The 24,770-nt window shown below is 39.3% G+C and overlaps 1 protein-coding gene across 1 annotated transcript in view; it reads left to right on the top strand.

Annotated features, from left to right (window-relative positions):
• Positions 1–5,873: 5,873 nt before the first annotated feature.
• The window catches only part of CHODL (chondrolectin), a 296,447-nt gene continuing 277,550 nt past the window's right edge, over positions 5,874–24,770 (top strand). Inside the window, exons 1-2 of the mRNA XM_064579987.1 lie at positions 5,874–5,953; positions 23,303–23,478. The gene's annotated coding sequence lies outside the window, so the exon portion shown is untranslated. The remainder of the gene's footprint in view (positions 5,954–23,302; positions 23,479–24,770) is intronic.

Genomic DNA, 24,770 nt, shown 5'->3' with positions numbered 1-24,770 from the left:
ATGTACAACATAATGATTTGACATTTGTATAAATTGCAAAGTGATCACCACAATAAGTCTAGTGGCCATCTGTCATAATACAAAGTTACAATTATTTTTTTTCTTATGATGATAACTTTTAAGATTTACTTATTTAGCAACTTTCAGATTTTCAATACAATGCTACCAACTATAGTTATCATGCTATATTACATCCCCACAATTTACTTGTTTTACAACTGGAAGTTTGTACCTTTTGATACCCTTGTCTCATTTTACTCACCCCCCAACCCCCTCTCCTCTTGCAGTTACCAATCTGTTCTCTGTATCTATGAATTTTGTTTTGTTTTATTTGTTCATTTGTTTTCTAGATTCTACACGTAAGTAAAATCATACAACATTTGTCTTTCTCTAACTTCTTGCACTTAGCATTAATACCCTCAGGGTCCATGACCCATTCATGTTGCATATGGTAAGATTTAATTCTTTTTAATGGAAGAGTGTATATATATATATATATATATATAGAGAGAGAGAGAGAGAGAGAGAGAGAGAGAGAGTATATATATATGTGTATATATATATATTTCATTGTGTATGCATGTGTATGTGTGTATGTGTGTCTTTATCCACTCATCCATTGATGGACATTTAGGTTGTTTCCATATCTTGGTTGTTGCAAATAATTCTGCAATGAACATAGGGATGCCTATATCTTTTCAAATTAGTGTTTTTATTTTTTTCAGATAAATACTTAGAAGTGGAATTGCTGGATCATATGGTACTTCTAGTTTTAATTTTTTGAGCAACATCCACACTGTTTTCTATAATGTCTGCACCAGTTACATTCCCACCAACAGTGCATAAGGGTTCCCTTTCCTTCCCATCCTTGCCAACACTTGTTATTTCCAATCAACAGTAATTTTTGATTCTCTCTTTGCTGGGAGACCATTTTCCATGGGTCATCGTGCTTTTGCATGTCCTACAAGAGAGGCACTGACTGCCATTTGTCCCAGAATATCCTTTCAGGGATGTTCCTGTAGCGAATGGCTGTGGAAGATAGAGATCATGTCTCCCTCTGGAGCAAAGGGCCAGCATGCCTACTGCCGTTGTAAAATTTTTGGATTCCTTTAAACTAAGGATCTCTCTCATACCAAACCCACTGTGTGTGCAGGTGTCACCTGGTCCTTTTGGTGTCACCCTGTAGGACTTGGGGTTCAGGGAACTGGTGCAAAAATGCCAATATTCTGGCTTCTGCTCTTGCTGTAAGTAATAAATTGTCCTTCATCTCTAACCCAGAGTCTCATGTTTTCTAACCGGCATCATTGAAACTGTGGCAGGCTGCCTTCCTGGCTCGCAAGTAGGGTAAAAGATCTGACCCTTCCCCTTCCTTGACAGACTGTGTGTCAGGCACTGGGACAAAGATCCTGCCCCTGTAGAACTCAAAATATTTTGGGGGATTACAAACAAAAAGCATTAGCACTAAGCAATTATATTGAGAGAAGGATTGAGAAAGAATTGAACAGTGCTGTGATAGAGTAGTGAACCAGTCAGGACGGAATCTACTTCACACAGGTTGTTGGGGAAGTTCTCTCTAATGGGTGGTCAAATAAGAAGGGGCTTAGGACTGAGGGGTGAAGAGGGGGATTATGTAAAATAGTCCAGGATGTAGTGACCTAATGAGGTAGTATTTGTTGACTGATTAATGAAGAGGATTTTTAAATTGGGAGGGGTTACTTTTCTGATTACCAAAGTCAATAACTGGGAAGGGGGGGCGTCATCTGTCATAGTAATGGCAGGGGACTCCTGCCCTTTTCCTACGTTGGAATCACGTGAAATTCCAAATCTTGTGTAAAGATTTGGGATTTGAGGACATCCCTGGAAATAATACTTGGAAAGTGGACGGGAGGAGCATTAATTCAGTGGTGGAAGGGAGCAAGGAAGGCAGAGAAGGCTGTAGTGAGTGAGGGAATGGAATGAGTGCACTCTACCTGCCCCCTGCGGTGTTCCTATGTGAGAGTTTATGAGTCAGGGACAAACTGCCTGGAGTTTAACATTTTCCTCCTCACCATGATTTTGGAAAATTAGGTAGCAAAATCCATGGAGTATAGATACAGTAACTGTTGAGAATTAGAGTGAAGATAGCCCGTGTCAAGGACTGAGGAGAAGATTTTTGAGACCCAGTTCCTGACACTTAACTGGTTGCTTGGTGACCTCTCTACTGTCCTTATTATAAGATGTGGAGCTTTTAACTAGAGTTTGCTTTCATAGCTTCACGGAAGACCTGAGACTCGAGAGCAAAGGCAGAGAAGTAGAATATAAAAGTTCCCTTATGACTTCCACAAATGTGGGTTTGAGTATTTCTGTGGATTTTAGAAATATGAGTTAGAAGTTCCACTTAAAGCAATTTAAGAATAATATTTTATACCCAGTTATTTTTATTGATATAAGTGGGTATTGCATAATATGTATTCTAGATGGAATCTGTAAATTGATTATAATTGCCTGTTTCTTTTAGCACCAGCCATTAGACAACCTAAAGGTATGTACAAAGTGTCTCTCCCTGGATAATAATTTTTTTGCTGGCTTCCAGAGAGTTTCCAAGTAAAATGCCAGCAAAATAAATCTTGAAAACATCCAAATGGCTTGACTGTAAAATTTTGTTTAAATGAATATATTGCTATAATAATGTACCCTTACATTTACCAAGCACTCAACATATATTATCATAGTCCCATAATAATCCCCCCAAATACTTATTTGTTATTATTCTCTCTCTCTCTCCCCGCCCCCCAGCCCACCCCTTAACACAGAGGAAGGAACAGGCTCAGAGTTGCTTCAGGTCACATAGTTACTAAGTAGCTGAGTCAGGAATTTGATTTTGAACATCAAGCCTTTTGAACATCAAGGAGTACTCTCTGATCTAAGGCCTTAAGAAGTTTTTGCACATTGTCCTTTTGTTCCTTCCCTTTTAGTTTATGGGAATATCCTTGCTCCATGCCCTGAATCTCGGGGTCACTACCTGTTCTTGCTGGTCCAACCTTCCTCTGTTCACAGGTCTGAATTAAGTTCCGAGCCCCAGTCCTTGTCCTGTGGAAAAGCAGGATTGTTGCCTGTCTTGAGTAAAGTGGTGGTGCTTTCTCCTACCCTAAAGTTTTGGAATATTCATCCAGAGAGTGCCCTTTTGCTTGAGATTGGGCCGTCATGGGCTATCATGAACACTGATCCCAGCACAGTTTAACTTAACATCCTATGGGTGAGAAGGATAAAACATATCCATTCCTTATTTAGAAAAGAAAGTCAGGGCTAAATATGTATGTTTATTAGGGAAGAAACTCAAAGATACTGTTTCTAATACAACCATCGTCAGGAATATTTAAAACTATCAACTATCTGGGGAACCTAGAAAAAGGTTGTATTTAGGACTGAAAATATGAAGTATGAGAAGAAAAATTCTTGACACAGTCAGTTGGCAAAATCACTTAGGTAGAGGGGAGTTTTTGAAAATAACAAAATAACATAAGAAGTACATGAAACTATAGATGTACAGTTACTAATCGGGGGAACTCAATGTAACTACCGCCTAGATCAAGAAATAGAGCATTGCCATCTTCTAGAAGCCTCTTCCTGAACACAAAGCTCTCCTTTGCCCCTCTGTAAAGATGATTTTTAGGATAAATTCTTTTTTTTCCTTAAGTTTTGATACCTAAGTTTATTTATACTATACATATATGTATGTAGTTTGTGTATATATATGCAGTTTATATGTGGTATGTATGTAGTTTATGTAATTATGGTTTAAAAAAATATATATGGGGGTGTGTATAAGTATATATAAATATCTTAACCAATGTTCTCATTAGAGAATATATCAGCAAGATTTATGAACTTCTCAAGATTAGGCAACCTTACTCATCTTTACATATCTGCTACCTAGCACAGACCCAGCAACTTAAGGAGGATGTAATAGCTTGCAATAAATTTGTGTTGAGCAAATAAATTATAAATTGTTAATTAAGAGATCATTATTTCCATCTATCTTTTAGAGATGATTTTGATTCTGTGCTGGAATAATATATATATTGAGATATAAACTGATTTTTTTTTTTCCTTTAGTATCTCCTAAACCGTTTCCTCCATTTGAAGAGTTATACCTTCTGTCTTCATTGCCTTAGGGAATGGAAACACAGATAAATCAGATTTCAGAAGAGGTAAATAAATCCTTGGCTAATCTATTTCTATTTCTAGTAGTCAGTAATAAACACTGGATTTGGAAGATTAGATAAAGTGTTGTTTTTTCTGCTCCTGAGTCTCCATCCAGAGAAGGAAGAAGATAAGAAGGCAAATAAGAGACTAGGTGTGAGCAAACAATGAATCATGGAACACTTCATCTAAAACTAATGATGTAATGTATGGGGATTAACATAAGAATAAAAAAAAAAAAGAAAAAAAAAGAGACTAGGTGTGAGGCTGTCACTGAAAACGAGAGGCCGACACTTGCCTGTTTGCCTTCCTTGGCAGCAACCCTAGGAGGATTACTGACACCTCACAAAGGCTCGGAGGCTCTCAAATGGAGGGGGCTGTGCCCTAGTGTGCTGGACCTGCCTTGTCCCAGCTTGCGAGAGCCAGTTGTGAAATTTGTAGGAGTTTTGCAAGCTTGTTGGTGACACACTGGTAACTTGAAATCAGCCAGGGTAAGAGGTTTACTCTCTGGAAATTGGCAAATGCTACAAACCAGTCCCCCACTGTACCCTGCAGAGCCGGTTGTTAAACATTTACCAGCACACCACTGGATCTGTGCCTCCCTTCCCAGGTGGCACCTGGGAAAGTAGACGGACTGCTGAAGACCAGCCGTATTCTGAAATTTCACATCAAGTGTAAAATTTATGGTGCGATACATCCAGGAAGATGGTGTCAGTCAACCTCCCGGGGCTCCTGCCTATCTCTCTGTGCCACAGGGAGGTGTAGAACAATTTCCCATGCATCCAAGAGTGAGACAGAAGTACGAAAGTCTCTCAGACAAGGCTAATAATTGAACTGAGGCCCCAGAGTGGATGGGAGAGCAGATGACTGTTTTCTGAGCTCCTTGGAAAAGGCCTGGCAATGATTGAGCAAGGGCCAAGTTTGAAGGGTCTTGAAGTTGAGGCCAAAGAATGACGTGCCAGTAACCTGAGTGATGAATCACCCGGAACTGGGGTAAGCAAGGTGCATCTCAAAAATGCTTATGTTGACAGATGACAACCCCACATCTCCAGCCACTCTCTTTACCCGGATATCTTGGCACAACTCTGTAAGCCCCTGGAACTTAAACTTGATCCCAGGGAAAAAGGAGGATAAGGGTTGGAATTAGGGTGAAACTTGTGAGCACCCACCTCGGGTACAGAATTTAATGGGGTGCCAAAAAATTAGAAGGGGGAGGAAAGCATCTTGCTAAAGGGCAAATAAAGGGAAGGTGAATATAAATGTTAAGTGAGAATGGGTTTTGCAGTGGATTTAATGAAGTATGTCCATATGTCTATTTGTAAATACACATTTGTAGTAGAAGTCACCCATATGATTCACCAGCAAAGCCCAAAGCGAGCAAAGAATTAATCTCTTTGTTTTCTTTCATTCGTGGATGTGCTTATGTATTTTTATCGCCAGGTGGACCAATTGATTCTCCAGTTGGCTTCTTTGTGACATACAATGTCTTCTTATATAAGAAATATGGCACTTTATAGATTTTTGAAATCCCTGCTCCCTTTCTCCCCACCTTCATATTTGCCTTCACTCTTGCCCTTTCCTCTGTTTAGGCAGCTCTGCCATTCTGTGCCCATTGCTTGGATAGGAATGTGAAGGGTGGAATCAAACTGCTTTCCATTCTGTTTTTTTTTTTTTTTTTCTTTCTTCTTCAGAATGCTAACGGATAGAAGAATAGAACCTCTCCAGACAGATAGCAAAATTTCAGATGAATTTGTGGACTCTGTGGATAAAGGTATCTATGCCTTGCTCCTTTAGGATGCCATTTGTTTCTGTTTCCTGGTTGGATCCTCCTGACTTATACACTATGCTGCCTGTCTTTGATCTCTATAAGCCTAGAATTTAGTTTAATCATTCGTGGGTGGTATACATACATATGACCACTCAGAATACTTAGTAGCACTGTTCTCCTAAAGTTTCATATTTGAGGCAGTGACTGCATGACATGTCTGGAGATGTGGCACCTCGGACAGTCATACAGATGACCTGTACTCCCGCATGGTACGGACATAAAATAACTCTTAATTCTCAGGAATCTCTCAGAAGTAGCAGAGATTGTATTGGTCCTGAGAGGAACATACAGAGAGAGAATGAGATTTATTATGAAGAATGAGATTACAAGATTATGGAGGATTGTGGAAGATGATGGTGAGTCCAAATTCTACAGTGAGGTCTGGCAGGCTGGAGACCCGGTGGTACAGATGAAGTCTGAAGCCAGTCTGCTGGAGGATTCCCTCTTGCTCAGGCCTTGCTGGCCTTTTTGTTCTATTCATGCCTTCAGCTGACTGGATGAGGCCCACCCACTTTATGGAGGGCAAACTGTTTCTCTCAGAGTTCACCCATTTAAATATTAATGTCATCCAAAAAATACCTTCCAAGTTGATACACTAAATTAACCATCATAGAGAGTGTTTGGCAGAAATGATGTATGCCTCTTACAAGCTGGGCCTCTCAACCTCCCATGCACAATCCTTGATGCCTGCTTTCTTTGGCAGAGGGAGGCCCAAGGGAGGCAGAGGATCTAGGATAGGATTCTAAGCCCTGTTGGATGAAGGAGCCACCAGATGGAAGGAAGCTGGGTCCCCGAAAAACTAGATGAAACAGAGCCTTCATTCCACCTCTGTCTCTCATTGAAGTGTGACAATATTAACTCAGGGTTAAGACAATCTAGGGGTAGGAATTATAAAAAGAATAGCCTGGAGCCCAAGACACTAGGAGGTCTGGGGGAATGAGGGTATTAGTTGGGAGACTTGAACAACCATACTGAAGGGAGGGGGCACTGGGGACCCAGATGGGGTGGAAGAAGGAAGAAAACACTGAAGGTAACCCTCCAGGTGCTCTGTTCATCCTTCTGTAGAGGGCAGCTTCAGTGAAATGCACCTGATGCGACCCCTAATGGTTACTTGCAGCCATAATTCAGCGTGTATCTGGAGCAGTGACTGCAGCAGAAAATCTGAAGGTTGATTCCGAGTTCCTTCACTTTACAATTTTAGAACTTTTGAACTGTGCAGGCTGAGAGCTCTTAGTACATATTAATGTTAGATCGTTCAGGTGGAGAAGGAATGAGGATGAATGCATCTAGACCAGTTTCCTGAGACTGACATTTATGCTGTGTATAGATTTGGTCACACACTTGAAGAATCAGAGAGGATCATAGGGCAGACAGAAGAGAATTACATGATTCATCGGTTTCTCAACTGACTTTTGGCATAATTCAGAAAGAGTGCAGAGAAGGTTCTGAAGAAATCTCGTTGAATAAATAAACTTGAAACTACTGAATATGTGATTTCCTTCTCTATTGTTGTGAATTGGGAAAAAGATTTAAATTGTAGAAACAGCAATATTTCCAGCAAAATATCCACAAATTTAAAATTCAACTGCAAATAGAAGAATACGTTTATTTATAATCGATTTGAAGGATTCCTCTTTTTGGGTTGTTTTGTTCAGTGCATTTTATACTGGGAATCCAGGACGGTAAGTAGGTAACACACTTTCTGAATACTTTGTAAGTAAATGACTATTCCATGTTAGTTGTCTATAAAGGACAAACAGAAGACCCAGTAACTTGTATTGGTTAATTTAGAAGTTTAATATTGTAGAGATTATAAGTTATTTGAGATGTGTAGATATCTGTGTTCTGAAGAAGAGAATTTGTATTGCAATCATTATTATTTTGTGACTTGATCTAATCAGTTTCAATAAACATAATCTAGTGAGAGCATCAAAAAGTGTCCAATTAGTAGATGTAATGATTCTTGACTCTCTCAAGAGGGCAGCAAAACCGCACGGCTCAGTTCTCAGAGATCCGGATGAAAATCCTAAAAAGCAGTTCACAGACATTCCTTGACCCTATCATTCATATTAGTCCAACTAATTAAACATAACATTATGCTGAAATTTGTATTGGCATTTTATGGAAGTTTAACCTTTCCTTTGTGAAACGAAAGAAAATCTTTTTTTGTCCTTCTGGTTTAGAGAGAAGAACTATACTTGCCTGGGGTCTCCAAATGCATTGTTTAAACAAGGCTAAGTGCTGTTTTTGTAGGATACTGTGGATAATGAAGTAAGAGCTTCTTTCCCCTCAGTTACTTGATTTCTGATCAGATGATGGTTGTGCTTGACTATTGGGGTCATTTTGGAAATTGCCTTTCCATTCATGATCTGTACCAGGTAGAAAGACCTTCAAAAATACATATAACCTAGAATGAGGAAAACTTGAAAATTGGCCCTAAGATGAATAGGGAAATGGGAGAGAGTTGAACACATCTCTGCCACCTCCATAGAGGGGGATTTGGTCATTTCCTAGACCAGATGACAGATGAAGTTTGTTCTTAGCACTTACCATATCTCCTTTCAGTACCTTCTCTGTTCCTGGTTCTCCAGGTGCCATTCTTGCACCTTGGAGGTGGTTGAGTGATCCTGGAAGGTGTTACCTAATAATGATTCAAAATATTTCTTCTCTCTGGTGTATTTACATTTGATAAGGATTTGTGAAGATTGGAATGTTTTCAAGGTATAAAGAAATGAATCATAGAATGCTAGCATTCTGGTCCTTAGCAGTTTATCCTTTGTATACAATAGGCTTTCAATAAATAGTTATTAAGTGAATGAATGAAGACCTAGAAAGATAAATGAAAGATATAGCTGCTCTTCTGTCTGTCCAAAGTACAGAATAGAAATTCTATTTCTTTTTGTGAGGCTAAATTTGATGGGAGGAAAATTTAGTTTATTGTAATTGGAAGAAGCACAGGTAGATTCAGGCAGAATATTTGATGAGTCTTCATTACATTATACTGAATAGGTTGAGTAGGGGTCAAAGCAGGTTTAATAGCATGGTTGTCACCATGAACAAACTTAAAGTCTAAATTCAAAAGATTGTTCTCATCTTCCAACTCTTAAGGTTTAGTAAGAATTAAATTTTGTGAGAATTAAATTTCGTATTTATCAAGGACTTATTTTTTTGCAAATCCCTGTGCTACTTTGTATTGAAATTTACCACACAGAATAAAAAGAATAAACTATACCCCCATCTTCAAGGAATTTATAATCTCCCTGGAGTCCCAAGACAAGCAAACATGAAAACATTGGTAACCATAAAAGGTATAGATCATTAATGCAAATGAGTGAGTGGCAATGCTCCTGGATTAAAAGGGTTCTGAAGAAGAGGAGGTCAATATAAGTTCGAGACCCTGGGGAAGGCTCACAAAAAAGGGGTCTCAAGCTGACTCCAACTACAGTGCAGGCAGGCTTCCGATACAGCAAGGAGGGGAGGGTGTGCTGGAGAGAGCACTTTGTTAAGGATGTAAAAGTGATGAGCATGGTAAATTCAGAAAACAAACTAGAGCAGAACTGCAAATTGGAAAATAGTGAGGGCTAAAGTTGGGAAGGAATCTCGGGCCCATGGTATAAAGGTTTTGGGGGTTCAAGCTGTAGAAAAAGATGAACCACCTAATATTCTTGTGTAGGTGAATAATGAAAAGACAGTCATATTTCCAGAAAGTTAACCTTTCTTCACTTCCATTGCTGGAGAAACCATCAAGACCCTGTGAAATAGCAGGAAGAGGAGGAAGGTTTAGGGATTGGTAGGGGACAGTAGGACCTGTTTAGTTCTGAACTGTGAATATTAGTTATTAAGCTGATTAGGTTTTCAAGTTTATATGATGACATATTTTAAGAAAGTACACTTAGAAATAATGAATCTGTGTTTCAGTATCCACACTAAGATAGTATTATTAGTGGTAGGTGCCAACCTGAACCCCATGAATGTATCATAGTCACCAGAAACCTACTTAAAATAAGAGATAAGATCTAATGATGGTACGATTTTATTTTTCACTAGGAAGCTGTTTCTAACATCAAATACTGGTAAATGAATGGTTTGTTGGAAGGAAATATACCTTAATAGAAAGCCAACACTTTTAGTCAAGAACATTTTTTTGTTGTTGTTCTAAATGGAAATTTACTACAGAAGCAGTATTTCTTCCCTTGAAATGAGCATGTATTGCAGAAATAGAGGACAATTTTATGCATCAAACTCATGTCTTTGCCAGATTGCTACTGTGCATGTTCATGATATGAATATTATCACTGATAACTCATCAGTTTTAAACTGGATTTCACTTGAAGCTGCAAATTTACCATTCTCATGACATTTGAAAAGTGATTTTCTCATAGAAAAGTAAAAATAGGGGCACCTGGGTGGCTCAGTTGTTAAGCATCTGCCTTCGGGTCAGGTCATGGTCCCAGGGTCCTGGGATCAAGCCCAGCATCGGGCTCCCTGCTCAGCGGGAAGCCTGCTTCTCCCTCTCCCTCTCCCCCTGCTTGTGTTCCCTCTCTTGTTGTGTCTCTATCTCTGTCAAATAAATAAATAAAATCTTTTTTAATTTTTTATTTATTTTTTATTTTTTTATTCTTATGTTAATCCCCATACATCATTAGTTTTAGATGTAGTGTTCCATGATTCATTGTGCATAACACCCAGTGCTCCATGCAGAATATGCCCTCCTCAATACCCGTCAGCAGGCTAACCCATCCTCCCACCCCCCTCCCCTCTAGAACCCTCAGTTTGTTTTTCAGAGTCCATCGTCTCTCATGGTTCGTCTACCCCTCCGATTTCCCCCCCTTCATTCTTCCCCTCCTGCTACCTTCTATTTCTTCTTCTTTTTTTTTTTCTTAACATATATTGCATTATTTGTTTCAGAGGTACAGATCTGAGATTCAACAGTCTTACACAATTCACAGCGCTTACCATAGCACATACCCTCCCCAATGTCTCTCACCCAGCCACCCCATCCCTCCCACCACACCCCCCACTCCAGCAACCCTCAGTTTGTTTCCTGCAATTAAGAATTCCTCATATCAGTGAGATCATATGATACATGTCTTTCTCTGTTTGACTTATTTCGCTCAACATAATACCCTCCAGTTCCATCCATGTTGTTGCAAATGGCAAGATCTCATTCCTTTCGATGGCTGCATAATATTCCATTGTATATATATGTACCACATCTTCTTTATCCATTCATCTATCAATGGACATCTTGGCTCTTTCCACAGTTTGGCTATTGTGGACATTGCTGCTATAAACATCGGGGTGCACGTACCCTTTCGGATCCCTACTTTTGTATCTTTGGGGTAAATACCCAGTAGTGCAATTGCTGGATCATAGGGTAGCTCTCTTTTCAACTTTTTGAGGAACGTCCATACTGTTTTCCAGAGTGGCTGCACCAGCTTGCATTCCCACCAACAGTGGAGGAGGGTTCCCCTTTCTCCGCATCCCCGCCAACATCTGTCGTTTCCTGACTTGTTAATTTTAGCCCTTCTGACTGGTGTGAGGTGGTATCTCATTGAGGTTTTGATTTGTATTTCCCTGATGCCGAGCAATATTGAGCACTTTTTCGTGTGTCTGTTGGCCATTTGGATGTCTTCTTTGCAGAAATGTCTGTTCCTGTCTTCTGCCCATTTCTTGATTGGATTCTTTGTTCTTTGGGTGTTGAGTTTGTGGAGTTCTTTATAGATTTTGGATACTAGCCCTTTATCTGGTATGTCATTTGCAAATATCTTCTCCCATTCTGTCGGTTGTCTTTTGGTTTTGTTGACTGTTTCCTTTGCCGTGCAAAAGCTTTTTATCTTGGTGAAGTCCCAATAGTTCATTTTTGCCCTTGCTTCCCTTGCCTTTGGCGATGTTTCTAGGAAGAAGTTGCTTCAGCTGAGGTCGAAGAGGTTGCTGCCTGTGTTCTCCTTTAGGATTTTGATGGACTCCTGTCTCACATTGAGGTCTTTCATCCATTTGGAGTCTATTTTGTGTGTGTGGTGTAAGGAAATGGTCCAGTTTCATTCTTCTGCATGTGGCTATCCAATTTTCCCAACACCATTTGTTGAAGAGACTATCTTTTTTCCATTAGACATTCTTTCCTGCTTTGTCAAAGATGAGTTGACCATAGAGTTGAGGGTCCATTTCTGGGCTCTCTATTCTGTTCCATTGATCTATGTGTCTGTTTTTGTGCCAGTACCATACTGTCTTGATGATGACAGCTTTGTAATAGAGCTGGAAGTCCAGAATTGTGATGCCGCCAGCTTTACTTTTCTTTTTCAACATTCCTCTGGCTATGCGGGGTCTTTTCTGGTTCCACACAAATTTTAGGATTATTTGTTCCATTTCTTTGAAAAAAGTGGATGGTATTTTGATGGGGATTGCATTGAATGTGTCGATTGCTCTAGGTAACATTGACATCTTCACAATATTTGTTCTTCCAGTCCATGAGCATGGAACGTTTTTCCATTTCTTTGTGTCTTCCTCAATTTCTTTCATGAGTATTTTATAATTTTCTGAGTACAGATCCTTTGTCTCTTTGGTTAGATTTATTCCTAGGTATCTTATGGTTTTGGGTGCAATTGTAAATGGGATCGACTCCTTAATTTCTCTTTCTTCTGTCTTGTTGTTGGTGTATAGGAATGCCACTGGTTTCTGTGCATTGATTTTATATCCTGCCACTTTACTGAATTCCTGTATGAGTTCTAGCAGTTTTGGGGTGGAGTCTTTGGGGTTTTCCACATAAAGTATCCTATCATCTGCAAAGAGTGAGAGTTTGACTTCTTCTTTGCCAATTTGGATGCCTTTGATTTCTTTTTGTTGTCTGATTGCTGTGGCTAGGACTTCCAATACTATGTTGAATAGCAGTGGTGATAGTGGACATCCCTGCTGCATTCCTGACCTTAGGGGGAAAGCTCTCAGTTTTTCCCCATTGAGAATGATATTCGCTGTAGGTTTTTCATAGATGGCTTTTATGATATTGAGGTATGTACTCTCTATGCCTATACTCTGAAGAGTTTTGATCAAGAAAGGATGCTGTACTTTGTCAAAAGCTTTTTCTGCATCTATTGAGAGGATCATATGATTCTTGTTCTTTCTTTTGTTAATGTATTGTATCACATTGATTGATTTGCGGATGTTGAACCAACCTTGCAGCCCAGGGATAAATCCCACTTGGTCATGGTGAATAATCCTTTTAATGTACTGTTGGATCCTATTGGCTAGTATTTTGGTGAGAATTTTTGCATCCATGTTCATCAGGGATATTGGTCTGTAATTCTCCTTTTTGATGGGGTCTTTGTCTGGTTTTGGGATCAAGGTAATGCTGGCCTCATAAAATGAGTTTGGAAGTTTTCCTTCCATTTCTTTTTTTTGGAACAGTTTCAGAAGAATAGGTATTAATTCTTCTTGAAATGTTTGGTAGAATTCCCCTGGGAAGCCATCTGGCCCTGGCTTTTGTTTTTTGGGAGATTTTTGATGACTGCTTCAATTTCCTTAGTGGTTATAGGGCTGTTCAGGTTTTCTATTTCTTCCTGGTTCAGTTTTGGTAGTTGATACATCTCTAGGAATGCATCCATTTCTTCCAGGTTATCTAATTTGCTGGCATAGAGTTGCTCATAATATGTTCTTATAATTGTTTGTATTTCTTTGATGTTGGTTGTGATCTCTCCTCTTTCATTCATGATTTTGTTGATTTGGGTCCTTTCTCTTCTCTTTTTGATAAGTCTGGCCAGGGGTTTATCAATCTTGTTAATTCTTTCAAAGAACCAGCTCCTAGTTTCGTTGATCTGTTCTACTGTTCTTTTAGTTTCTATTTCATTGCTTTCTGCTCTGATCTTTATTATTTCTCTTCTCCTGCTGGGTTTAGGCTTTATTTGCTGTTCTTTCTCCAGCTCCTTTAGGTGTAGGGTTAGGTTGTGTACTTGAGACCTTTCTTGTTTCTTGAGAAAGGCCTGTATTGCTATATACTTTCTTCTTAGGACTGCCTTTGCTGCATCCCAAAGATTTTGAACAGTTGTGTTTTCATTTTCATTGGTTTCCATGTATTTTTTTAATTCTTCTTTAATTTCCTGGTTAACCCATTCATTCTTCAGTAGAATGCTCTTTAGCCTCCATGTATTTGAGTTCTTTCCGACTTTCCTCTTGTGATTGAGTTCTAGTTTCAAAGCATTGTGGTCTGAAAATAGGCAGGGAATGATCCCAATCTTTTGGTACCGGTTGAGACCTGATTTATGACCTAGGATGTGATCTATTCTGGAGAATGTTCCATGGGGACTAGAGAAGAATGTGTATTCCATTGCTTTGGGGTGGAATTTCTGAATATGTCTGTGAAGTCCATTTGGTCCAGTGTGTCATTTAAAGTCTTAATTTCCTTGTTGATCTTTTGCTTAGACGATCTGTCCATTTCAGTGAGGGGGGTGTTAAAGTCCCCCACTATTATTGTATTGTTGTCGATGTGTTTCTTTGCTTTTGTTATTAATTGCCTTATATAATTGGCTGTTCCCATGTTAGGGGCATAGATATTTACAATTGTTAGATCTTCTTGTTAGATAGACCCTTTAAGTAGGATATAATGTCCTTCCTCATCTCTTATTACAGTCTTTGGTTTAAAATCTAATTTGTCTGATATAAGGATTGCCACCCCAGCTTTCTTTTGGTGTCCATTAGCATGGTAAATGGTTTTCCACCCCCTCACTTTCAATCTGGAGGTGTCTTTGGTTCTGAAATGAGTCTCTTGCAGACAGCATATCGATGGGTCTTGTTTTTTAATCCAGTCTGATAGCCTGTGTCTTTTGATTGGGGCATTTAGCCCATTTACATTCAGGGTAACTATTGAAAGATAGGAATTTAGTGCCATTGTATTGCCTGTAAGGTGACTGTTACCGTATATTGTCTGTGTTCCTTTCTGGTCTATGTTGCTTTTAGGTTCTCTCTTTGCTTAGAGGACCCCTTTCAAGATTTCCTGTAGGGCTGGTTTTGTGTTTGCAAATTCCTTTAGTTTTTGTTTGTCCTGGAAGCTTTTTATCTCTCCTTCAATTTTCAATGACAGCCTAGCTGGATATAGTATTCTTGGCTGCATATTTTTCTCATTTAGTGCTCTGAATATATCCTGCCAGTCCTTTCTGGCCTGCCAGGTCTCTGTGGATAGGTCTGTTGCCAATCTAATGTTTCTACCATTGTAGGTTACATATCCCTTCTCCCGAGATGCTTTCAGGATTTTCTCTTTGTCTATGAGACTGGTAAGTTTTACTATTAGATGTCAGGGTGTTGACCTATTTTTATTGATTTTGAGAGGGGTTCTCTGTGCTTCCTGGATTTTGATGCCTGTTTCCATCCCCAAATTAGGGAAGTTCTCTGCTATAATTTGCTCCATTATACCTTCTGCCCCTCTCTCTCTTTCTTCTTCTTCTGGGATCCCAATTATTCTAATATTGTTTCGTTTTATGGTATCGCTTATCTCTTGAATTCTGCCCTCGTGATCCAGTAGTTGTTTATCTCTCTTTTTCTCAGCTTCTTTATTTTCCATCATTTGGTCTTCTATATTACTGATTCTCTCTTCTGCCTCATTTATCCTAGCAGTTAGCACCCCCATTTTTGATTGCACCTCATTAATAGCCTTTTTGATTTCTACTTAGTTAGATTTTAGTTCTTTTACTTCTCCCGAAAGGGTTTCTCTAATAACTTCCATATTTTTTCCAAGCCCAGCTAGTATCTTTAAAGTGATGATTCTGAACTCTAGATCTGACATCGTACTAATGTCCATATTGAGTAGGTCCCTGGCAGTCGGTATTACCTCTTGTTCTTTTTGTTGAGGTGATTTTTTCCATCTTGTCATTTTGTGCAGAGGAGAATAGATTAATGAGAGAACAAAATGCTAGCAGAGTAACAACGTCCCCAGAAAATATACTCTAAACAAATCAGAAAAGACCTGAAGCAGTGGAAAAAGAAATGGAAAGAGAAAAAAAAGAAAAAGAAAAAAAAGAAAAAGAAAAAGATAAAGATAAAAACAAACAAAAACAAACAAAACAGAACAACAAAAAAAACCAGAATGTGATCAAATATGATCAGGCTGGTATATAGATCAGTGCCACACACTAGATTTGGGGTGTATTTTGGTCTTTTAGAAGAAAGTGCCTCCCAAAATTTTAAAGAAAGAAAAACTTATATATGTACAAAAATAAGGGTTGATATGATGAAGGGATGGAATATGACTAAAGATGGAAATTATAAAAAATTTTATAAAAGGAATTGATAAGAAGTTGTTTGAAAAAAGAAAGAAGAGGATTTAAAAAAAGAAAAAAAAAAGGGAGAGAATGTGATCAGGCAGGGGAGTAGAAAAAACCATATACTAGAGATTTAGGGTAATATTTTAATCTGTTAGAAGAAACTATCTCAAAATTTTAAAGAGAGAACAACATATATATATGCCAAAAATATGGGTAACTACTATGAAGGGATAGAATATGACTCTAAAAATGAAGAATAAAAATGTTTTTTTAAAAAAAGGGATTGATAAGATGTTGGTTGAAAAAGGGAAAAAGAAAAATTCAAAAAGAAAAAAAAAAGAAAAAGAAAAAAGACAGTTAAAAAAAATTAACTTTGAAAGACTAAAGAATCAGGGGGAAAAAGCCGTGAATTCTCTGTGCAGTAGTCCCCTAGCGCTGGAGTTCTGCCGTTCTCATTGATCGGTAACCTTGGTCTTGGCTGGCTGTTCTCGCTGATCTTCTGGGGAGGGGCCTGTTGCCGTGGTTTCCAGATGTCTCTGCCGGAGGCGGAATTGCCCCGCCCTTGCCCCCTCCTGGCTACGTAATCTGCTGGGGTTTGCTCTCCGGGGCTTTTGTTCCCTGCGAGCTTTCCGTACAGCTTTGGAGGTGGAGAGTGAACATGGCGGCCCCCCAATCTCCGCTCCGGAGGAGCCAAGAACCCCGGGCCCCGCTCCTCAGTGAGCCCCCAGAGAAAAGCCGTCAGTCACTCCCGTCTCCCAGGTCTCCAGCTGCACTCCGTGCTCACCCGGCCTGTGACCGCGCGTTTCCATCTCTGGCACCCGACCCAGGGTGGAGTCTCCAAACCCAGCAGATCCCTGCGGTGCACTCCCGTGCCGCTCCTCCTGGGGGAGGAAGGTGAGTCTCCCCGGATCTGCTGCTTGTTGGGTCCCTGCTGGAGGAGCAGTGGCCCGACTGTGCCGCGGATCCCGGTTTATGGCCACCCCGAGCTGAGAGCCCGCGCCTGGGCTCCGCCTCTGCAGCCGGCTTCCCTGCTCCGTTAACTGGGAGCTCTGCTGCGCTCAGGCACCCCCGGTCTTTCTGTGACCCCGAGGGTCCTGAGACCACACTGTCCCGGAGGGTTCCACCCCCCGCTTAGCCACCAGAGTGACGTCCCTCAGCGGAGCAGACTTTTAAAAGTTCCGATTTTGTGCTCCGTGGTTCTATCACTTGCCAGAAGCGGCCAATGGAGGCTCCTCCCCCGCCGTCTATCCTTCCAAATATCGCTTCGGATTCACTTCTCCGCACGTCCTACCTTCCAGAAAGTGGTCGCTTTTCTGATGAGAGAGTTGTTGCTCTTCTCTTCTTCGATCTCCTGTTGAGTTTGTAGGTGTTCAGAATGGTTTGATCCCTCTCCAGCTGAATTCCTGAGAGGAGACGAAATCCAGGTCTCCTACTCCTCCGCCATCTTGCTCCGCCCCCCTAAATAAATAAAATCTTAAAAAAAATAGAAAAGTAAAAATAAGTAAAATAAAATAGAATACACGAATGAAAACATACCACAAGATGCTGGGAAAAATAATAAAAAAAGCTATTTGAAAAAACTTCTTAAAGCTCTGGAGTTAGAAATATTTCACCGCCTAATGGAATTTAGTGAATAGGAATGGGAGCTATTTCATTTATATCCAGTTCATTCACTCATTCCTCTCTCTCTCTCTCTCTCTCTCTCTTTCTTCCTTGCTCCACCTTTCACCCTGCCCTTGTTCTCTAAATTTTCTAGATTTTTAGTAGAGATTATTTACTTAAGTCTTTTAAACTTGGGCTTATTTTCAACCATGATCTTTTCTTCCTTTCTCACTTTATATTCAAGCCACCTCAAGAACTTGATTTTTTTTTTCTTACAGTGTCTTAAAGTATGTCACTTTTTGCTTTTCTAATTGTAAAGCAAGAATATCATATTATTTGGTCCCCTTTAATTTGTATTGTTATAACATTTTCTTCAGAAGTATCCTCACATTATCTCTACGTTCTGTAATGTTGAATGGCAAAATTTGTACCTCTTTCCTTTTTGCTTTCTCTTATCACCCCAAATATTCCATTTCCCATTTATATTATCATCAAAAGAAGGGTCTATGCATGTTTTCTTTTGTTTTGTTTTTTAAAACAAATTCAAAATTGTATATTTAAAATAATTTTGTAATTTAAGTACTTCAGGTGTTATTCCTATTTTTAAAATTTGGAAGCTGAGAGATGAGAGGTTATGCCAACCCACAAATGTTTATTGAACATCTTGACTGGGTCTTGGGCAGCCCTCAGTGATAAGGGGAACAAAAGAAATAGTGTTTGGAATATTTTAGGAATATTTCCTGAGATCAGGTTTGCATGTACCACTAGAGAATATGAATTTCCTCATATACTTTATTCTTGATGGCCATGAGAGTAGAGAATAACAAAGTTCTACTGAGATTTTAAACCTCCTACTAATAGGCGCAGCAGTACCTAATCTTTATTTAGGGCTTATTACTTTTCATGAATTTATTCATTTAGTTATTAAAACAACCATATGATATAATCATATTAATGTTATAATTAAATAAGGTTATGTAGGGAAAAAAAAAGTTTAAGTAATTTGCTAATAGGCACCCACTTTGTAAGTGGTGAAGCCATGAATTTGAACCCAGGTAGTCTGTCTCTAGAATGACACTCTTTACCACATTTACCTTTCATTACTTTGTATTTCCTCTATATTGCCCACCCAGCTCACTCTGGTTAGGGGCATGAGTGTCTCATGTTGTGCCTTAGAGAAATTATAAAATTCCTTATGTCAGAGCTACTCAGATTTGTTTGGAAATAGGCAAACATCAAGAATTTAAATGACAATATTGAATTATTCTTGATTACAAAATATATACAAGTATGGGATGCAAAGCCCACAGAAATTAGGAAGGGGTGTGACTGAGAATGTACACGGAGGAGTAATCTTTGGAGAGGGGAAGGGAAACATCTCCCATTAAAATTTTGGGAAGGAAGGATAGACATAGAGATATAGATGGATTAAGATGTGCACAGGGGTTGATAAAAGACAAGAGTTTGACGGTCCCAGTACCTCAATTTCCCACTGATGTAGGGGAAGTCATCTGTTAAAGCCTAAAGGAGGGAGAGGGAGAGGTGAAAGTGAGTAAAGAAGGAATTTGAAGTAGCCCGGAGAGGAGCAACCTTGTTGTGGTTAGAGGCTTGCTGAACACGGAGGGCCCAGTTAAAGTTAGACTGCATGAATTTGTAATGTGTACAGCCTGACTGGCTCTCGGCCTCTCTCAGTAGTGTTCAGTGACCCGGGGACAGGCAGAAAAAGCTCACAGTGCAGGTGATCCAGATTTGTGGTTTTTATGGATTAAGTTATTTGCCCAAGGTCATACTTCTAGTTCTCTCTGATTGATTCTCAATGTTTTTTCATAAAAATACAATGTCTACCTACAGACACATTTTATATTCCTGTGGTTCTGATAATCTTCATATTGGCTTGAAATTCATCTCTCTGGTCACTGGAGCCTACATTTCTTTTTTACACTTGACTCTTTATAAACTATGATTTTAGTTTTTGGGTAACTTTCCTACTTTCTCACCTTTTCATTTTGACAAATTTTTCAAATATCTTTTATTGGTGGAAAAGTTTTCTGTGGTTCTTTATGAAAGTTTGTCACCTCATTTAATGCATTAGTCCAGGTCATTAGCAATCATTATTAAGTGACTAATACGTGCCAGGTGCTGTGCAAAAGGCCAAGGATACAAAGATAAATGGAAAACTGTAGCTGGGCAGTATAAACAACCAACCTATAACATCAGAAAAAGTATAACTTGAAGCCTCTTAAGCTCTAAAATGTGTATAACTTGTGTTCTAGTGGGTGTTACTCTAATTTGTTATTGAGAAACCCAACTCTCTGAAAAAATCTCTCTTCTCTTCCTCTCCTTCCCCCCACACCCTTCAGTCTGCACATGCGGATTATTGTATTGCTTTCATCAGATTTGGTCAATCACTGCTTTGGTCCTTACTGATGAAAATGATCCTAGTTGTTGACACCATCTTATCCCACTAGTGACTGTAGTCTCTCCACTGGATTTTGCCACATTTTCACAGAAATGCTGCCACATCTGGGGTGCGTGGGTGGCTTAGTCGGTTAAGCGCCCGACTCTTGATTTTGGCTCAGATCATGATCTCAGGGTTGTGAGATTGAGCCCTACATCGAGCCCTGCATTGCCCAGATTCTCTCCCTCTGTTGCTCCCCACCCTTAAAAAAAAAAAAAAAAATGAAAGAAATGAAAAAGAAAAGAAATGCTGCCACGTCTATAGGTCATTCCAGGGTCTTACTGGTGTACTGGAACCTTAGAGTGTTAAAGATGATTGCTGTTTTATTTTGACAAGAAGGCAAAGTTCTGTTTTCTGATTTCAAATTACATTTATTTAGAGGAGAGCCAAAGCAGTGTGTATTATGGCTGTCAACTGATACAGAAATCTGTAACTGCTACTTATATATAGTGCATATGAGTCCTGATTTTGAATAAAATCAGCTGAAACCCACATTTTAAGCTTTGTGAAAGTCTGATCTCTTCCAAAAATACCCAGAGGCATATATGGACACGTGGGCATCTTGGATTCCAAATTATTGTCTCTGCTGGAATTTTGTTTCTATGCTGTCTGATTTTGTTTTTATTTTATTTATTTTATTATTTTTTATTTTTTTTAAAAAAGCTTTTATTTATTTATTTGACAGAGACAGAGAGGGCGAGCACAAGTGGGGATAGCAGGAGAGGGAGAAGCAGGCTTGCCGCGGAGCAGGGAGCCTGATGCAGGGCTCTATCCCAGGACCCTGGAATTATGACCTGAGCCGAAGGCAGATGCTTAACTGACTGAGCCACCCAGGTGCCCCTGATTTTGTTTTAGAAAAGCATTATTTAAATATGATACACTGCTCCTTATTAATACTTACAAAGAAGCTATCCTCACACAATCCTGAAAATTTACTGGTGGGAAATGGGGAGAAATACTTAGAATTTGGAAAAGTAAAAATTGAGCATTATAAATTCTTATTCATAAAAATCTGCCTTTGGGCATTTTTCGCCACCGAAACTTATCTCACTCTTTCTTCTTTCCCTTCTCTGCCTCTCACTTCTCCTATTCCATTTAGAGGGAAATACATTGCTCACATTGTCCCATGAATAAAACCCAGTATTCATTTTGGTTGCCTTGATTTTTCCTTCAGAAGCTCTCTCTTTACCCTATGAGCTTTATCAAATAAGACCTTTTCCCAAATAGTTTTCTCCTGAGATAGAATTCTGGGGTTGGGGCGCCTGGGTGGCTCAGTTGGTTAAGCATCTGCCTTTAGCTCAGGTCCTGATCTCAGGGTCCTGGGATCAAGCCCCCTGGTGGGCTCTCCGCTCAGCGGGGAGTCTGCTTCTCCTTCATCCTCTGTGTGCGCACTCTCTCTCTCTCAAATAAATAAACAAAATCTTAAAAAAAAAAAAAAAATTCTGGGGCCAGGTCTTGTGATCATAAAATATGTGGCCCTATTGTAAGTCTCAAAATTCTATGAATCCAAATGACATTAAAAAAACCCTTCGGTATATAAATTGGTATAACTACTTTGGGATACAGTTTGGGAGGACCAGCTACATGGGTAAGTGACCTAGGCAGCCACAGAAGGCCCTGTACTTAGAAGGGCCCCCACTTGTTCTAATGCTCTATTGTTTGTCTTGAAATTCTTAATAATTTTTGAACAAGGGGCTCTGAATTTTCACATTTCACTGGGCCCAGAAAATTATGTAGGTAGTCCTACAGGTTGTCATTACCCACCAAAGCTGAGCAAACCCAGTGACCTAAGGATTTCACTCCTAGGTAAAAATCCAACTGAAACTCACACCCATTTTCACCAAAAGATATTACAGAAATATTTATCTCAGCAGTATTCATAATAGCCAAAAAATGAAAAAAAATCCCATTCCTATCTGCAACGAATGAGCATATAAATCGAGTTATATTCATACAAAGAAATACTTTATAGCAGAAAAAATTAATGACCTACTGCTACAAATTATAGTGGATTAATCTCATAAACTATTAGGGAAAAGGAGTAGGGCAGTTCAAGATTCCATTTATATAAGGTTTGGCAGCAGACAAAATTATAATGTTAGAAGAAAGTATAGTGGCTGATTTTGGGGAGCAGAGGGTTATAGTAATTGGGAGGGAACATTATGGAGGCTTCTGGGATTCTGCTAATGTTCTGGTTACTTTTGACCCATGTGTAGGTTACATGTGTGTCACTTTGTAAAGCTATACATTTATGTTTTATACACTATTTTATGTGTCTTATATACACACAAAAATAAAATAATAATACCTAACATGATGTTGTTGCCAAGGGAAATTGGAGTTTATCTGTTGTGAGTCAAGTAGAAGCTCTCTTAAATAATCTCTGATTTAAATAACTCATTTTATTAATAGATGCTCTTTCTTCCCATTGTAAAGCACACTGTCAGATTCCCAAGACTCATTGAATGTTTGTATCTAGTAAGCTTCTCTCCTGTGTGCCCTTTTAATAAGCCAATAAACTTCGATTTGAATAAGGTAAGGACGTCTATGGCAATAAAAGTGTATTCGTTCTACTTATCAATTGAGATTTCCTTGAAGGAGAGGAAATTCCACCCCATGGATTACAGTTTCAGTTCGTTTGGAGAGACTTGCTCTATGGATCTGGGGCTTCTCTAGCCAGTCCCTACAATTGCACAAGCCAGTTCCTTGCAATAACTCTGTTAATATATATCTTCTACTGGTTCTGTTTTTCTTACTAAACATTGACTGATACAACAACTGCTAGACTAGAAGAAAATATCTGTGAAACCTATCATTCATTAAGAAGGAGGTTTCAGAATAAAAGATTAAAACAAGCTAAAAAGGAGAAATCACTAGCCTCGTAGAAAAATGGGCAAAGGGTATGTTTCAGTTATCTGTTGCTATATAACAAACCTGAAACCTCACAGTTTCAAGCAGGGGTCTATTATTTGTCATTTTCTGTAGGTTGGTAACCTGGAAGAGCCTTATCCTGGTTTCACCTGGGATTGTTCAAGCTACAATTATCTGAAGGTTTCTGTGTGGCTGGAGGATCCAAGTTGTCCTCACTCAGAGTGTGGCAGTTGGTGCTGGATGTTGGCTGAGACTCCTCAGTTCTCCTCCACCCGATCACCCATCCTCTGGTAAGTTGGACTGGGCTTCTTCATAACACTGAGGTGGTGGGGTTACAGGAAGATGAGAATGGAAGCTGTAAGAACTGGAGTTATCTTTGGGGAGAGGTAGGAAGAGGCTAGGGCTAAGTGTCAGTTAAAGGGAATTTTAATCTTACCTGAAAAGTTTCAGTACTTTAATTTGCAGTCATGATTTACCTGTGTAATTAAAAAATGTATGTTTATATAAATACTGCTAAAGACTGAATGTTTGTGTCCCCCCACCCCCAACCAAATTCATATGTTGAAACCTAATTCCCAGTGTGATGGTATTTGAAAATGGGGCCTTTGGGAGCTGATCAGGTCATGAGTGTGGAGCCCTCATGAATGGAATTAGTGTCTTTATAAAAGAAACCCCCAGAGAGCTCCCTCTCCTCTTCTGCTATGTAAGGACACAGGGAGAAGACAACTGTCTATGAAATAGGAGGTGGGCTCTCACTAGAAACTGAATCTGTCAGCACCTTGATCTTGGACTTCCCAGCTTCCAGAACTAAAATAAATTTTTGTTGTTTATAAGCTACCCAGTCTTTGGTATTCAGTTATAACAGTGTGAATGATCTAGGACAAATATGTACAAGTATACACACAAACACACACACACAGTAAGAGTACAAGGAAGAGAGCTTTCTTTTTTCAGTAATCTTAATTCCTTGCCTATACCGACTGCCATCTCAACTAAAGTTGCAAAAAGGTTACCTTTTGTTATCTAACACTGTGCCAGTAATGGACTTCTCCATTCTCTGTCCAAGCTTCCCACTGGAAGAATAATTACATGAGAAGCTCTCAGGATGATACATGAGGCAGTATTCAGGGCGATTTGGTGTTAGGATCCCAGTTGTGCTTAAACAAAGACAATGCTGTGTTTTTTGGGAATCACTGAGAATAAAAGTCCATGTTACTTGCCCATGAGAGCATTAGCCTCTGAACCTCATTTTCTTGGTTACACTCTGAGATCTGGATGTCAAACCTAACTTATGATTATGGCGTAGTTTGTAGGAAATAGTAGGCTGGTTGAGGCCCGCACAAGTTGGACTATTTCTGTTGCTGTGTGTGTGTTTGTGTGTATACAGTAAGAGTTCTGAGACTCTCTCATTTCAACTAAAAGGGGAAACATTTTTCTTTGTATTTGGCAAATATATAAGCAAAGGGAAGTATGTCTAACTGGAAGAGTTGGTCCAATATTATGATATGTACCCACCCAATTCCTTCATATCTAGGCTAGAAATGGACACAAATTGTATTAGGATAGGATTTGCTGAAAACAA

Source organism: Mirounga angustirostris, unplaced genomic scaffold (genome assembly GCF_029215605.1).
Source record: "Mirounga angustirostris isolate CCGP_5_RB_7025 unplaced genomic scaffold, mMirAng1.0.hap1 SCAF_1, whole genome shotgun sequence".
Lineage (NCBI taxonomy): Eukaryota > Metazoa > Chordata > Mammalia > Carnivora > Phocidae > Mirounga > Mirounga angustirostris.
The sequence above is the reverse complement of the archived record's forward strand: the minus strand, read 5'-3'. Positions and strand labels throughout refer to the sequence as shown.